This window comes from Vidua macroura, chromosome 3, assembly GCF_024509145.1.
Source record: "Vidua macroura isolate BioBank_ID:100142 chromosome 3, ASM2450914v1, whole genome shotgun sequence".
NCBI lineage: Eukaryota > Metazoa > Chordata > Aves > Passeriformes > Viduidae > Vidua > Vidua macroura.
In genome coordinates this window covers 94,652,882-94,668,047 of record NC_071573.1, presented here as the reverse complement: position 1 = coordinate 94,668,047, position 15,166 = coordinate 94,652,882, and the positions used below count along the sequence as shown (strand labels likewise).

Here is a 15,166-nt window from a genome sequence, read left to right as displayed (position 1 = left end):
TTCACAAACTATCTCTAGGAGATTTTATTCCCTTTTATATTGGGTCTTGAGTTCACAGTTAGTTGCAAACTGCCAAGTCAATGGACAATCTGATTGCACAAGTCAGGTCTTCTAAAAATTCTATGCCAAAAGTATAAATAAGGCATATGTAAATAAGAATATGTAGTGAAATGGCAGTTGCAGACACTAATACTAATGATGCTCTGGGAAATGGAGGTAAAAGTCCTTAAATTCATATTTATTTGTGGTGGTAAATCTTTGTAACACAGTGAATAGGTAGGCAACTAAACATGGGGTCAGTCTGTACAGAACTTGGGTCGGTGTGCAGCATAACAAACATTTGGGTGGAAAAATGCCAGACTTAGTAAGTGAGAGTCCAGTGTTTGAGTTTGTTACTCATTGCCAGTAAAGGAGGTTGAATTGAAAATGGTGTTGATAGCAGGCATGGGAAACACAGCTGAAAGGGGACTTGGGGGAGCAGCTTGTGCTGGCTCCAAACTGCTGCCAGCCAGGCGAGCAGCAGGTGAGCAGACACAGACCTGCCCGGGGCAGGGCCAGGGACCTCACTGCTTTCAGCTTCCACTTGGGAACACTTTCAATGTTGCTCCCAACTGTCTCTGCACTGGAGTTACTTCAGCAGATAGTGGAACTTCTGTCCTCTGAACCCAACTTTATGCTCCTGTTCTTTGCTTTTTATATCTTTTTGCATAATAAATTTTAGCTGAGCAGATACATGGTCTCTTTTAACACAAGAAGCTTGGCAGATCCTCAAGTGGATAAACAGGCTTAATAGTATAAAAACCAAGTTAGATCCACTTAAGTTGGCCAAGTCTGACTCCCACATTGTAATTCATTGTAATGGTTCTTCTAGATGTCTATACTTACAGACATTTTGCTCAGGCTCTGAGCTGGTCATTTGTGAGCAAGTTTCAAGCCAAAAAATCTTGCAACCATATTTAATGTGATACAGTTTAGAGCTAAAAAAGCCCTGCTGGGTACTGAGTTGAAGCCCAGCACTGTGCTAATGACAACTTACACGGTTATCACGTGGAAGTTGGCTCAGACATAATCATCAAAGCCTGGCAAAATTCTTTACAGAAATCCTTAGTACCGATAATCTCATGTTGTATTTTACCTGCAGTTTGTGAGAAGGAAGAACTGGCTGAGACATTAAGCTAACTAATATGGCTTGCAGAAGAACAGGATTCAGGAAACATCATTAAAGCAGATGATAATTGTGAACAACACCTCTTCAAATATGATCTTTAAGACTGACTAGAGTGCCACTTAAAATGCACTTTCAAAAGTGGGCTCTGTATCCAACTGCCTGAAAGAAATCTCACAAGTACTTCTACAGCTCTTATCATGATGCTGTGCCTTTCAGGCCTTTTTTTTTTTTTTTTTTTTTTTTTTTTGCTGATCCTGGCTTAAAAGGTCAGACAAGTAGCATTCATTACTTTGACCTAGCAGTATCAGGCATTTGTAGCAGTTAACTCTATAGCTATTATTCTCTAAATACTTGGAGTGAAAGATAGAAGCCCCAAAGTCCTGACTTTTGAGTTTTCTCGTGTTTCAACAAAAAGATTTTTCTATTGAAAATGACACAAACTATGTCTTGAGTCTATCAATAAGTCTCTAATATAGGGTGGGAATAGAAAAACAGGAACTGGCTGCCAGAAGCAATACTTACACAACTAGAATACACAAGTGCATTTTAGAAGCACAGGATTTGGGATTTTGTGTGGTTCTCTTTTATTGTTTGTGTATTTATTTATGGAATAATATCTCTCTTTAAGGCTTAATGAAGTGCTTCTAACCTGTAAAGCATCAGGCTGAATATAAATTCACATTAGAAATTTTAGTTTTGTCTCCATAGAAACTAAATGTTCAAATGTGTTAAGTTATTTTTGTCTTTGGAGTATTTATGTGCCTCAGAATTTGAACATGTACTCAGAGGGAAAATCTATGATCTCAATAAAATTGTGTTGTCTTATAGACTATCAGCAGGTGAATGAGATGTATTTGAATGACTGTATGGAACAATAAACTCTGGAAAGAGAGAAATTCAGAACTCTGTATTGAAAATAAACTAACCCTAATGTTCCATCAACTTGAAAAATCTGTAAAGTGAAATATATCCAACTGAGAATGTCCAGAATCATCACTTTCTTGAGGTTGTGCCTTTGAAATCTACTGAAGTAAGGAAGTCCATTGAAGCATTGATATCAATACAATTAGGTGAAATTTAATCTCAACTGATACTTTGTTTTTCAGGAGAGAGGTTATACTTTCTCAGAATCAAGGAAAAGCACCACTGTGGCTGAATTAAAGTTCACATTATTTGACTTTTTAATATTGCATTTTACTGCAGAAAAACTGTCATTCAAAATAGGAGAGCTCAGAGAAGAGAGTTTCAGCTCAATAGCAGAGAGCTTCAGTTGCAGCACTTCAGAGTGGCTGTTTTCAATCTTGTGACTTAGAAGAAGAGTTGGTGTTTATGTTTACCGGTTTTATCTAGATACAGGTAATGTCTGAAATTCAATTGCTGGGTGCTGTTACTGTACTGAGTCAGTACGTACCGGTATTTTAAGGGTCATCACTTCCTAGAAGGTACTGACACTCCCTCTCTTTTAAAATAAATATAATTTTATTACATAAAGAATAATTGGAATGAGTTACAGTAAAAATACAGCAATGTCAATAAAATCAAAGACAACACGAAGCCACATTCTTTGTGTCATATAATAGCTTACATTCATTTGTCGTTTTCTGTTGTAAGTCAGAAAGACAAAAGAAAGCAAAGGGAAACCTCAGGAAGTGCAGGAAAGATGTTAACCAGAACATAGTGACAGACAGGAGGAAACCCATGCAGAGACAGAAAAATTCAACATAGAGCAGAGAACAAGCCTGATATTTTTACAGATGCTGTCACACAAACACAAGCACTCATTACATCTTCATAGCAAAGAACTTCACCACCTCCAAGAAACAACATGATAGAGTCTTTAATGTCTCTTCAAAGGCTTCAGGCTAACTAAAGAATTGCAACACATTTAGTCTGGAGGTAATAAAAATCCATGGGATAACAAAAAGTGGTTTTAAGAAAAACATGGTAAGCAGAATGTCACGGAGAGGTACACTGAAAAAGAGGTCAATTAGCAGTGGAAAGAGTACAGTAAACTTATGTGCTCCAGTGCACTCAGGGATGTGCCCCTTAATTGCATGGTAGTGTCAAAAAATGCCATTTTATAGGCTAAATCCAATTCTATGGGGTTATATTTTCTTAGGGTATACAAAGTAATTTTTTAAGGCAAGTAAATTTGTATTATCAAATGAACAGAAGGCAATCTATTTATTAAACACACTGAGCAAAGAGCATATGCTACAAATGGTGTACTATGTCTATGCAGAAGGTAGTCACTAAATCATATAAAACAGATGCAAGCATTCTTTCTTTTAGCTAGAAAATATCTGCCTCATGAGTATGCTGTACATTCATTGTTGCAGTGTCAGACTTGCAAAATTATTTCTTGCTTTAAGAATGACAAATATGCTGTCCCAATTTTATGAAGGAAAAATTGAACAGGATATGATGCTACACAAGAACACTGAAGTACGACTCCATTCACTCATAAAAGATGGAGACAGGTTGATGTAGTATGCAACAGAGCTAATACTTTTCCAATCAGTGCAAATGCATAGTATTCCATATTTTTATGAGCAGGTTGTTAAAATCTAAAGTCACAAAATAATAAAAAATTTAAGGGAGCTCTGCATAACATCTGGTCTGGGTTGCACTCAAATCAATGCCAACCTGGAGTTTCTCAGGACCTTGTAGAGTCAAGTTTGAACCTCTCCAAGGATGGAGATATCTGCAGCCTTTCTAGTAAACCAATATTTGAAAGCCTTCAAGGGTTCCCCATTAAGTCATATTCAACTCTATCCACCAGGAATTCCAAGTCCTTTTTCTGCAAAGCTGCCTTGGAATCAATTGACCACCAGCCTCACCTGAGGCAAGAGGTTATTACGTGCCAGATGCAGGACTTGACATTTCTTTGCACGCAAGTTTATTGTCAGCCTGTTTCTCTGCCAGGTTCTTGTGAATTGCAGTAATAATAGACATTGTATTGACCTTTCCCCTGAACTGATGCTGCTGACGGGAGACTGTCACCACCTCCAGAAAGTAATGAAGGTGTTAAATAACTGACCCCAGTTTTAAGGTGTGGAGACGCCACTAGTATCCACCCACTGGCCAAACTTTTTATCAGTGATCACAATGCTGCAAACCCAGCTGTCCAGCTGATTTTGCCTTCACCATAAGAATAGGTAGTCCACCTAATCAAACCCATGCCTATGGATTTATGAATGGACACTAATTAAACTAATAATGCATGTGATAATTATGAATATTAATGCATTGCATTTGTGTTACCCTTGCTGAAAACAGTATGCTTCCAGTATATGATTAGTATTTAGTCAGTACACTAGGATGTTTCTGGCTATGCAGCTGTTTCCACCTCAATTCAAAGAGTCTTTGGAATTGGTATTTCAGATACAAATACTATCTTATTCTGCATTTGAGTTCTGTTCTAGATGGGCTGGTAAATGATTCTTTCTAGAAACAGCACTATAATATGGCTATAATATGGCTATATTCATTCCAGTGAACTCCCAAGTTGATGTTAAATAAATGCACTTGCATTATGGAGGTAGTGGTAAGACCAGCAAAGAGTGTTAAGGAAGCATCGTAAGTGTGAATCACTGTAGTTTAAACCTCAACCTGTAACATTTTATTATATTTACAAGAGATCACTACAATTGTTTATGATATTACTCATTACATAGAGAATTCAGGTGGGAGTCAGGCAGTAATGTTTTAGGCCAGGATTCCAAGCAAGATTTTGGAAGCACATGGAATATTTAAAATATGCATTATAAAAAGTATCACGGTAGATTTAGATCATTATTCTGAAACCTCTACTCTCTTAGTGCAGAGTAGATGTTGTATTAGTATTGAGATATTATAGTGAAAAACACCAAAGAATTACAAATACATGCACAAAATTATGGTGTGTGGTGAAAAATATTCAAAACCAACAATTTTATGATTAATTTAACTGGTTTGGGTAACGATTTTTCCTTTCCCCATCCAACTGGAAACTTGCTCACAGCAAATTTCAGTCCTCTGTGATGATCTCTCATACAGAATTGTTAAAAACCTTGTTACCTGAATTGTTAAAAAAAAAAAAAAAGTGTTCTTGTATGTGTTCACCTAGAAATTTGAAAGTTTTCAAGTAATATGGAATTAGAGACGGTTCTTGTTTTCAAAGATGGTATTTTAGAGATGGCTTTTAAAAGCCCTGCTAATAAAATGCTTTAGCCACCCTATTGTAAAACAGACGCACATTATTTAAAATTAAAGTGCCTGCAAGTTTTCATCAGGTCTAATATTTACTTGGGCTTTTTTTCTTACTTTTTTTACTTTTCATTGTCTTTTGTAAAGATTTCCATTAGTAATGAGACTCCTGGTACTCTCTGTACAGGACAATGAAGCACCCAATGAAAAATCAAAAGAGTAATTTCTTAACTGTGTAGTTTGATGAACCAGTTGAGGGAATTTAGGATCATGTACATGCAGCAGTGTCTAACAGTGAGGACTGTCATGAGCTGATGACAAGGGTACTCTGTGGCCATAAGAAGGAGCTGCCTCCATCCTTCCTCCCAGATGCCAGTCAGAAAAAGCATACTGAACCACAATATTGCAGAACATCCAAGGAATATAACTGGTACCATTACCTGCCCAAAGTTGTCAGTTTATCTATTGTTGCAGTTATTCCCTTTGTTTATAAACAGAAATAGCACTTCTATTGCTGCTGATAATATGTTTAGATTGCAGTAGCTCCACACAACACTGGAAGAGAACCATTCCATATTCCATGCGTGAAAATGTAAGGGAGGAGGGGAAAAAAAATCACATTTTTTTTAGTCTAATGTCTTCTGTATATTGAGCTAGGCCCAATTTGAAAATTTCTGTTTCATGAACATGAAATATATAACTTTCATGTCCAGTGTCTATTCTGTTGTACAAAGGTATATTAAAAAATTACATTGTACACAAGTCTTTTAGGATATTGATTAAACTTTTATGTGTAAGTAATACCCCTGTAAACCTATCATCTTGAGATTAAAGCTCTTTGTATTGCTGAGGTAGTGGGAAATGTATTCTCACACAGCTTTTGAAGTTTGTATTCATGAGTGAACACTGCAGTAGAGAAAGAAGTGTAACATATTTGTGTTTTGTAGTTCTTAATATGCTTTATACATGTATTATGAATAAAAAGGTAGGGAAACATGAATATTTGTTTTAGTGCAATTCTTTTCTTTAGACTATCACAAATGCTTTAATCTTTTTAAATTTCCCATTTTCTTGAAGTCTGAATGTAAATTGAAGATATGTTATTAAAAAATGACAGGTTGTACAAGATCTGATCCTTAATTATGAATATCTCTTAAAACTGAAAAGTTGCAATTACATAGAGTTAAATGGAGAATCAGATACGAATAGAGAAAAGTGAAATTTCGCAGAATCATCTCGTTTAGATAGAATCTTAACAAAGTCTCATTCTTCTTTACTTAATTTCTTTCTCTTTCAAGCTGCAAAAAATCCCAAGTTTGTCCTGGATTCTTGTTATTTGTTTTTGTGTGGCACTTTGAATTTCAGCTGTTCTTCAGAAACTCCAGAGTTTTCCCACTACCTGGGCTTTAGTTTGGCATGCTTTTGAGTAGGGACCTAGAATAAGATCTAAACACACATCTATCTGTGTGTTTGATTAAGATCAATGTGTGGGTTATCCATTTACTTCTGTGAAAGAGTTTGTTGTTCATCTTTTTGAGTGTCTTGTGCAGCATATACAGCATGGCCCTGATCTCAAGTCACAAAAATAATTTTCAATAATCTCGTTGTTATTTTTTGCTGACTCTTTCTATTCACTTTCTAAGGAAGTATAATGCTATTAAATTGAAATCCATGGAGAACATAAATGCATATGTGGAATCTAGATACTTTTCTGAATTGCAGTAGCAATCATAACAGGGACAAGTCCTCCTCCTCCTCCTTCATCTATTTTATTTTATTCATTTGAAGAAAATCCTTAGAAATCATATATATGAAACACAGTAAAAAAAAAAAAAATCTCAGGATGAACCCAGATTTTGGAACATGGTTATGCCAAGACCTCTGCATCTCCACCTTTTAACTAGTTACTTAATTTCTTAGCATTGTCTGCTTTGGGATGACAGACAGCTTTTAATTGATGTCAACATAGTACTTGTTCTTGTCTTATCATTTCCCCACCAGTTTTTGATCTGACAGCTTATCAAATGCCTGGGTGAAATACAGACAGATTGCTTTCATCACCTTTCTATCATCTATTTCCTTGGTCACCCTTTCAAAGAACTCACTCAGGTTTGTTTGGCAAATAAATATTAGTTGGAGTTTGTGATTTTTTTCTGTTTTTTCATCCTCTGAGAAGGATGTTTTCCTTAATGACTGATGCAAGTGTTTTGCCCAGAGGATAGGCTGGTCTCTAAGGAGTTGCATTTTTTACTCCTGTTCATTTCTTGAATAGAATGGCTGATATATTTAACCCTTTTCAAGTAGCTGGTCTGTAATAGCACAGATTACAGCAAGACAGTCTGTTTCTGAAGGTCCTGGAGGATGTCACTCTGGTATCGTGGAGAAGAACAAAAAGGGCCCCAAATGTTAAAAAAATAAATCTTTTCAAGTGTAGCAATGATTTTTTTTAAGCTGACATGTCACCTGCTATGTCAACTTACACAGGGGAAGCCTGGAAATCTCCTGTTTACAATTTCAACCAGTTAACTGTTTTGCAGCAGGTTGCACACACTGCTGGGCTGTGTATGCATAGCAGAGAGAAATCAAATGTTAGGATCTGCTCCTGAAACGTTAAAGTAAATAATGAAAACTGAAGCTAGGGCTGTTTTGTAGGGTGGTGGTTTTTACCATCAATATCCTGAATGCCACACGGTTTAGAGACAGGCTCTCCAATGCCAGTCCCTGGCAGGAGATCTGCAAGTCTGCTCCACACTTGGTGGGTGCCACCTTGCAGTTCTCTGTGCCTGCCTCTGGAGCTGGAGAAATGTGTTGGGGAACTCAGAGTGGGAGTGGGAAGAGCGTGTGATGCAGCTCCCAGCTGCTGAGGGTTAGGATTCTGGCCAGGGGCATGAAAGATCTCTGTGCTGCACCCCATGCTGTCAATGTGTGTTATCATGAGTGTCAGTGAAAGATCAGGCCCTTCTGGATATTCAAACAGAAATAAGCTGCCTGGCCTATGATTTTTAGATGGTGGTAGTGCTTAGAAAGGATTTAGAAGCCTGGTTTAGCAGTAAGGGGCATTTCCTCACCAACAAAGGAGCCACAAGTGAAAGGTAGAAGATGCTGGATTCTAGACCTCTCTTAGCGGCTGATTTTACCAATGTCCATATTTAAGGTTGCCTGAACGCCACATCCAGCTTCTAAAATCTAGGTCACACCAAGCAACACACAGTATGACAAATTGTTTATATCTGTTACATGACTTTCTTTCCCTTTGCAGTTTCCAGTGTTTTTACAACTGACATTTTGTTGACTAGCTCTTTCAGGGACTTTTCTCTGACATATGCTTACTTCAGTCCTGTAAGTCTTCCACGCAAATATTTGGAAAGTTCAGTGTTAACTTTCCTAGTGCTGAATTATTGGCCTCCTCTCCCATGCAAGGACAACAGGCCATATGACCTTCTTAGCTGAGAATGAAGGCTTGATATTACTTCTTTGACATAATGAAAGTACATATAATGTGCTAATGAAAGATATTACTTTGAAATTAGTTCTGTAATACTGCTCAAGTGTGTGGACCATTAAAAAGCTCTCATAGCGCAGAGTCACCAATCTATTAATTTCCATCCCTTTATAACTATGGGTATTTTAATCCTTATTTTAATCTTATTTTTAATCTATTTATCCTTATTTTATCCTTTGATTATCCCTCTATTTCATCTTGTGGGGAAGAACAAAATTTAATATTGCTCCTTAGATGTGAATTTAAATATGGATATGAACTGACTTAATTAATCATCTGTGCATATGAATAACTATATAATACCTACCAAACCAATTAAAAGATAGCTAGAACTGTCAAAGCAACTGGCAGTATATAATGGGATGTGAGTAAGACAGTGCTCATCCTGCAGAGCCTTTATGGCTGGTTGGCATGTCTGGTTCCCCAGGCAGCAGGGAATGCACAGAACACTGGAAAAGGTACAGCCCTTGAGTCTGTCAAATTACATAATCAGAATTTTAGGATTTCTAATTTTACCCAGTATGCTATATTTCTGTAGATAATTTAACTTATTTTTATTAAGGAATAGATTTAGGAAAGCTGTATTTGTTTTCTATATAATGTAACAATTATAATGTCCAGCCAGAACAAGGCTTGCCTCCCATGACCATGTCCTTAGCTCACTCAAAATCCATAGATTTTTTTTTTAAATTACCTTGTCTTTCTACATTTTTTATTTCATGACAGTGGTAATACAGATTAGATCTTGTAGTTTTTAGTTCCAAACAATGACTATTGTAACACCTTCAAAACTTGGGGGTAGGGAGTGAATGACAGACAAAAAAATTCTTTCTCCAGGACATGATTTGCACCTAATAATTGCACACTGCTTTGGCATCACTAGATATAGTGAATCTAAAAAGAATGTGACACTTCTGCCATGTCACTTTTGCATGGCAAGATTTATTGTAATACTGAAGGATAAATGTCAATGGCTAATTAATTGTAAATATTACTGTGCAAGTTAAGCCTTTTTCATGGAAGCAGGAAGGCTTCTGCATGGTTCTAGTTGCTATATAAATAAATAAAAAGAAATAGAAAATCATGTTACACTCACTCTTGAATGTCTTATTGAAATTGCATATTTTACAGCACTGGCATCAAGTGTCTTTGTATCAGGCAAAAAAAAAAAGTAATTTAATTCAGCTATGTGTTAATTCTGCTTCAGTGGACAATACAGACACGAGTCTCCAGGGAAATCCAATCCCAAACAGGAAATAAAATCAGCTGCTAATGAGACTCAGTTTTTTCCTGTGCTTTTCCAAAAACAAGAACAAAGTCCCAGGTTTGTGGCATCCTGTGTGCTGGCAAGCCATGCAGATATTACATACTGCAGCATGCTGCCATTCAGAAATAAATAAAATAAATAAAGTGCAAACTCAAGCTTCTCTCCATAGCAACCGCTGCATCACTTGAGCCTCGTGCCGCTTCCTGAACAACTGCGCATAGGAAAATAAGGCAGCAGCCAGCATGGGGAAAAACAATAGGGACAGGTACATAAAATCTGCCCAGGCTGTCAGGCACAGTCTTCCTATAGACTGCTAGGGCTGCCTTTTTACCTTTGTTTCCTTATTTTCTGTGGTAGGGTCCAGTTTATCCTCATTCTGGCACGGGGGCAGAAGACTGGGTGGCTGATGGGAGAGCTAAAGCTGGGATAATGCAGAATCTTCTTCTCACACAGGCCTCATGCAACAGCCTTGCCCCTTGGCAGGTCTGGTGGGCAGGATGCAGGGCAGGAGGAAGGGCAGGCTGCCCCTAGGGCTTTCCAGAGCCACCAGCATTGGGTCACTGCAGTGATTCTTCCCAAACAGGTGTGGAGCTGCACTTGAAACCAAGCCCCAACAGCCAGACAGTAAAGCAGATTGTGGCAAGAAGTAACCCCAGTCCCTGAACTGTATCCGGCCCTGTAACAGTTGTCAGTTTTACTTAGCCTCTTTCACTGAACCCATTCAGGTAAGCAAAATGGGCCACAGTAAGTGGCTAAACTGTCCTCTCTCAGGGCAGTCTTCTCTCATTCCAAATGTCCTGGAGAAAGAGCCCCAGGACATGGCCATGTGATGTCTGGAGGGAGCCTGGGTGGGAAGGCTTCAGCCCATCCCCACATGTATGCTACCTGTCAAATCCTGGAGGAAATTGGAGCAGTATTTACATGCCTGCCCTGATCCACTTTATAAATTTCCAGATAAAAATGTTGGAAACAAGTAGACCTGAGGATGGAATAAATAAGCTGTGCCTTTTTTTTTTTTACTTTTGCATTTAGGGCAGAGATATTCAAGCAGAGATGGGCAGAGCAATCTGCTGGAAGAGCCAGACTTGCTTTGCATTCAATGCACTGATTTGGCTAGGAAGAGATTGGCAGTTGTCTAGCAAACTTCTTGTGACTCTGCAGAGATGGGATTCTTACAGTGCTTCTGATATTCTTCCTGCTTAATAAAGTTCATAATGGAATTAAATACAATTGCACCTAATGCAGGATCAAAGAACAAAGTTCATTACCTTCTACTATATGAAGACACTCCGTATCTAATGGACTTTCTCTGCTACAGCAGTCTACATACCCCTCAATATTAATTTTTTTGTACTTGGTACCATATGAGAGATGGAAACACTCTATTCAGACTTTATAAATGTATACCAAGCAAGTATACATAAGTGTATCAAGTGTGTATTTTGCATCCATCTCTATATATGCACTCTTCTTTAGCCATTTTCCAAACCTAATATTAACAGTATTTTCATAAGCAATTGCTATAAATCCATTTTTAATTATATATGTTAAGCTCATTTTATGTTATACAAAAATTTTGTTACACTTTGAATGGCTTATTTACCAGCACTGTTAAAAATGGCAACCAGTGCTGAATCAAGGGATACATGACAATTGAGAGAATTAATGCAGGGATGAGTAAAACCCCCCAAATCTCTCCTTTTTGATAGAAATAAATTGACTATAAAGTCTTTGTAGAATGCCTTCTTAGATTAACAGGTCAATTTGCCAAGTCACTGGATTAGAGTAACACACTCTTCAAGGGTCACTGAATGCTTAATTATTTAAACAAGATGGAACAGCTAAAACTGGAGAAAAAATAACATTAGCCTTGTGGTAAGGGTACTTAGCTGTTATTGAGAGATGTAGAGTCAAGTCCCTGCATCAAGGCAATCAGTGTATAGGCACCACACAGAACAGCTGACCATTTGTCTTTTGGCTGTTCTTCAGTAGCAGTGCTTACATCTCTAATAGCAGTGTTTACATGTCAACTTCCTCATGACAATTTTTTAATTTTATTTTTGTCCCAGTGAAGATTAAAACCCAAGCCTCATTTTATTTATGAAGAAAAATAGGCTGGCTAGCTAGACATCCTGATTAATTTTCAGAAACAATTTTAGGTTTGTTTTCTTTTTCCTACTGAATATGCAAAATTTGGTGGATTTAGTCAATTGAATTTGTTAATGGAGTGTAAGTATGTGTATGTATCATTGGGACAATGGGAGGTCAAAAGGGAAAAAAGATGTCATGAGGAGAGTAGTGAGAAATATCACTTTAGTGATGCCATTGTCCAGCAGCTGCTTTGGAATTTTGTCTTTTTCCAACTTAAAGGAAGATCCTCATAGCTGTAAATTCTCTATGGCCCATTTCCTACTGGCAAATATTGAACAGCATTTCTCTACTACCATGCCTTGTGTGGGAGATGCTCTGTGCTAGGTGATCTGCTGCACTTAGAGTCAGTCAAGGTCTCTTTCTTTGTTGGACTCCTGCAGTCTCAGGTAAAGTGGCAGCCTGCTTGGAAAAGCAGAGGAAACAGCTGAAGGCAGCATTTGAGTGCCTTCCCATTACCACTGAGAGCTATTCAAACAAGTATTTTCCTTGTTTCAGGTCATAGCTGTATAGTACTTTTGTACATGTAATGAGTACATATGTCATCCTTAATGCAGATATTTTAGAAAGTTGTTCCATTTCAGACTTGTTTAGGCTGTACATTTTACAGGCCAGCTGTGACAACTCTGTGCTATAACATAATTCCTGAAAGTTTTTCTAACAATTTCTTGGGGGGGGGGGAGCAGAAAATAGATAACACATAATTAGGGTGGAGCTTTTGAAATACGTGTAATAGCAGACTCAAGGTGTGGAAATTTTCCCTTTTATTAGTGTGATGATGATATGAAATTCACTGATTTCAGAGAAAGCTGTATTTTTATGCCCAAAGGTAGACTTGAGCCTTCAAGACATAGTTTATGTGTGTTGTGCTTCTATGTTCCTGGAAATGGCTGTAATGGCTGTTTTTCAGAGATGTGTGCAAAATCTCAAAATCACTTCAAAGCACGATTACTCTTTGAAGTAGTCAGCCAAGAATGGTCACCTTATCAAAATTTGAAGTGACATATTAAAGTAGCCATTTGGATACTGTATCCAGATAATAAGTGTTCAAAAAGAGACTTTCTTTGTATGTCTGTACCAATCTAACATCTCTGCAAATCACATACACATCCTAAGCCAGCTTTAAAGCAGTTTTGTAAGTACTTGTTACAGACCAGGCAATGCAGACTACAGCTATGTGTGGCTTACTCAGCACACCCATTTATTTGTATCCTGTGCTCAGTGTTTTGCAGCAGCAGCAAAACTTCTGGAAACACCAACTTGGAGGAGCTGTTGCTGACTGTAATAAAATTAGAAACCTTGTGAGAAACTAAGGCAGTCAGCTATTGGTTCTATGTCTCAACCACTATTTCCTGGACAGATACAAGATTGTTCTGTCCTGCTCCAGGGCAAATGAAAGCCACTTGGATGTGGCTACCAGGGTGCTGACCCTAAGCTAATACATCCTCCCTTAGCAGAACTTATTGTCTCAGACTCATCACCATGTTAATTGCTCTTCATATCTTACAAATATAAGCTATGCAGAATGGACAAGTGAACACATGTCTTCTTATAAATAACTATTCAGACATTGAATAAGCCAAATTGTGTGGTGGAAATAAAAGTGAGACACAGACAGTCCTTGAGCCCAACTGTTTACTCTGGTTTTCCTATAAAAGCCTGAACACTGTGTGCCTCAGATGAGATGTGAAAAGAATACCAAATTACATTAGCTGAGTTTTCCTCTGGTTCCTTTTCATCTCAGTAGAAAGCATCCCAAATCTCAGGTTTCCACTTGGCATAAAAGAGCAAGAGTAAATCCTTTTGTGTGATTTGTCTGTTGGAACTGAGGAATAATTAGAGACTGTTTATCAGTCTATGAAGACCAACTGACTCATTGCTTCTGTCTTTAATGGTTCTTTTGTGTACATAGCTTATCTGAATTGTGCATTAACCAGGGATTCAGATCTACTTATTGCTGTAGCCTGTGGCATGACTTCTATCAAAAAAACCTTACTTGATTGTTTCCCAATTCGTAAATTATGAATAGTGACAACAACTACCAACTATTCCATCAGAAAAAAATAGGCGGGCTAACTAGATAGACTAGTTATATATGAGATATACTGATGAGGAGAAGTACATATTAGAGGGAGGTATTATTATAATAATTGTTTACTTCTTGGTTAACTGAAATATAATTGATGGGTAATATTTAGTGCAATTAAGTATTAATACAGGAATTTTATAGATACCTTGAGAGGGCTGCTCAGTGTAGAAAATGAAAAATAGAGTTTGAGGGAATTGATTAGATAGGTGAAAAAATTCCTACCTTGCATCTCCTGATGGAATTTAGTTGCTTTCTACTGCCTACCTAGGACAGTATGTTTCAGATAAACAAAATAACTGAAAATTGTTAGACTCTGAGGGGAAATTAGAGCTAGTAACATAGTGCAGATCTGAGATCTAAACCTTTGGACTCTTACTTAGGTAGAAATATGGTTAGATCCTGGCTTAGATAGATAGGTGGTATTTATATTGTATTTGAATGTATTCAGAGCAGAATGGAGAATCTAGATCCCTTTGTAAGGATCTAGCCCTGAAAATTAGTTCTGTAAGTTTGAAATAGGAATTCTTTGTCAAAAGGATTGCATACATTTCAGTATGTCACATCAGTCACATCTGTACTAGTGCCAGAACAAGGATTTGAACACAATTTCTTTTCAGAACAGGTTCAATTATGAGCAATCATGTGAACTTCACGAGAGTCACACAAGTGTGCATACAGTTGTGCACAGAGATGTTGCAGACAGTAATTAATGGCTACAGAAAAGGAGATTATCACACAGAAAGTTTCTGAGACTGTTTTCATCTTGGGAGTTTTCAATCTTATATTTCTATTAGAGAAAAAAAA

General features: G+C 37.4%; 1 protein-coding gene across 8 annotated transcripts in view; it reads left to right on the top strand.

Moving 5' to 3' along the window:
• Positions 1–15,166, top strand: part of DLGAP2 (DLG associated protein 2) — a 448,267-nt gene that overhangs the window by 314,514 nt on the left and 118,587 nt on the right. For 3 of the 8 annotated variants that reach the window (XM_053973319.1, XM_053973323.1, XM_053973322.1), the window contains one exon: positions 10,709–10,850. The exons of 3 other annotated variants lie outside the window; for them this stretch is intronic. The gene's annotated coding sequence lies outside the window, so the exon portion shown is untranslated. Of the gene's footprint in view, positions 1–2,371; positions 2,525–10,708; positions 10,851–15,166 lie in introns of all 8 variants that reach the window. 2 more of the 8 variants (XM_053973320.1, XM_053973324.1) reach the window with 1 other exon arrangement.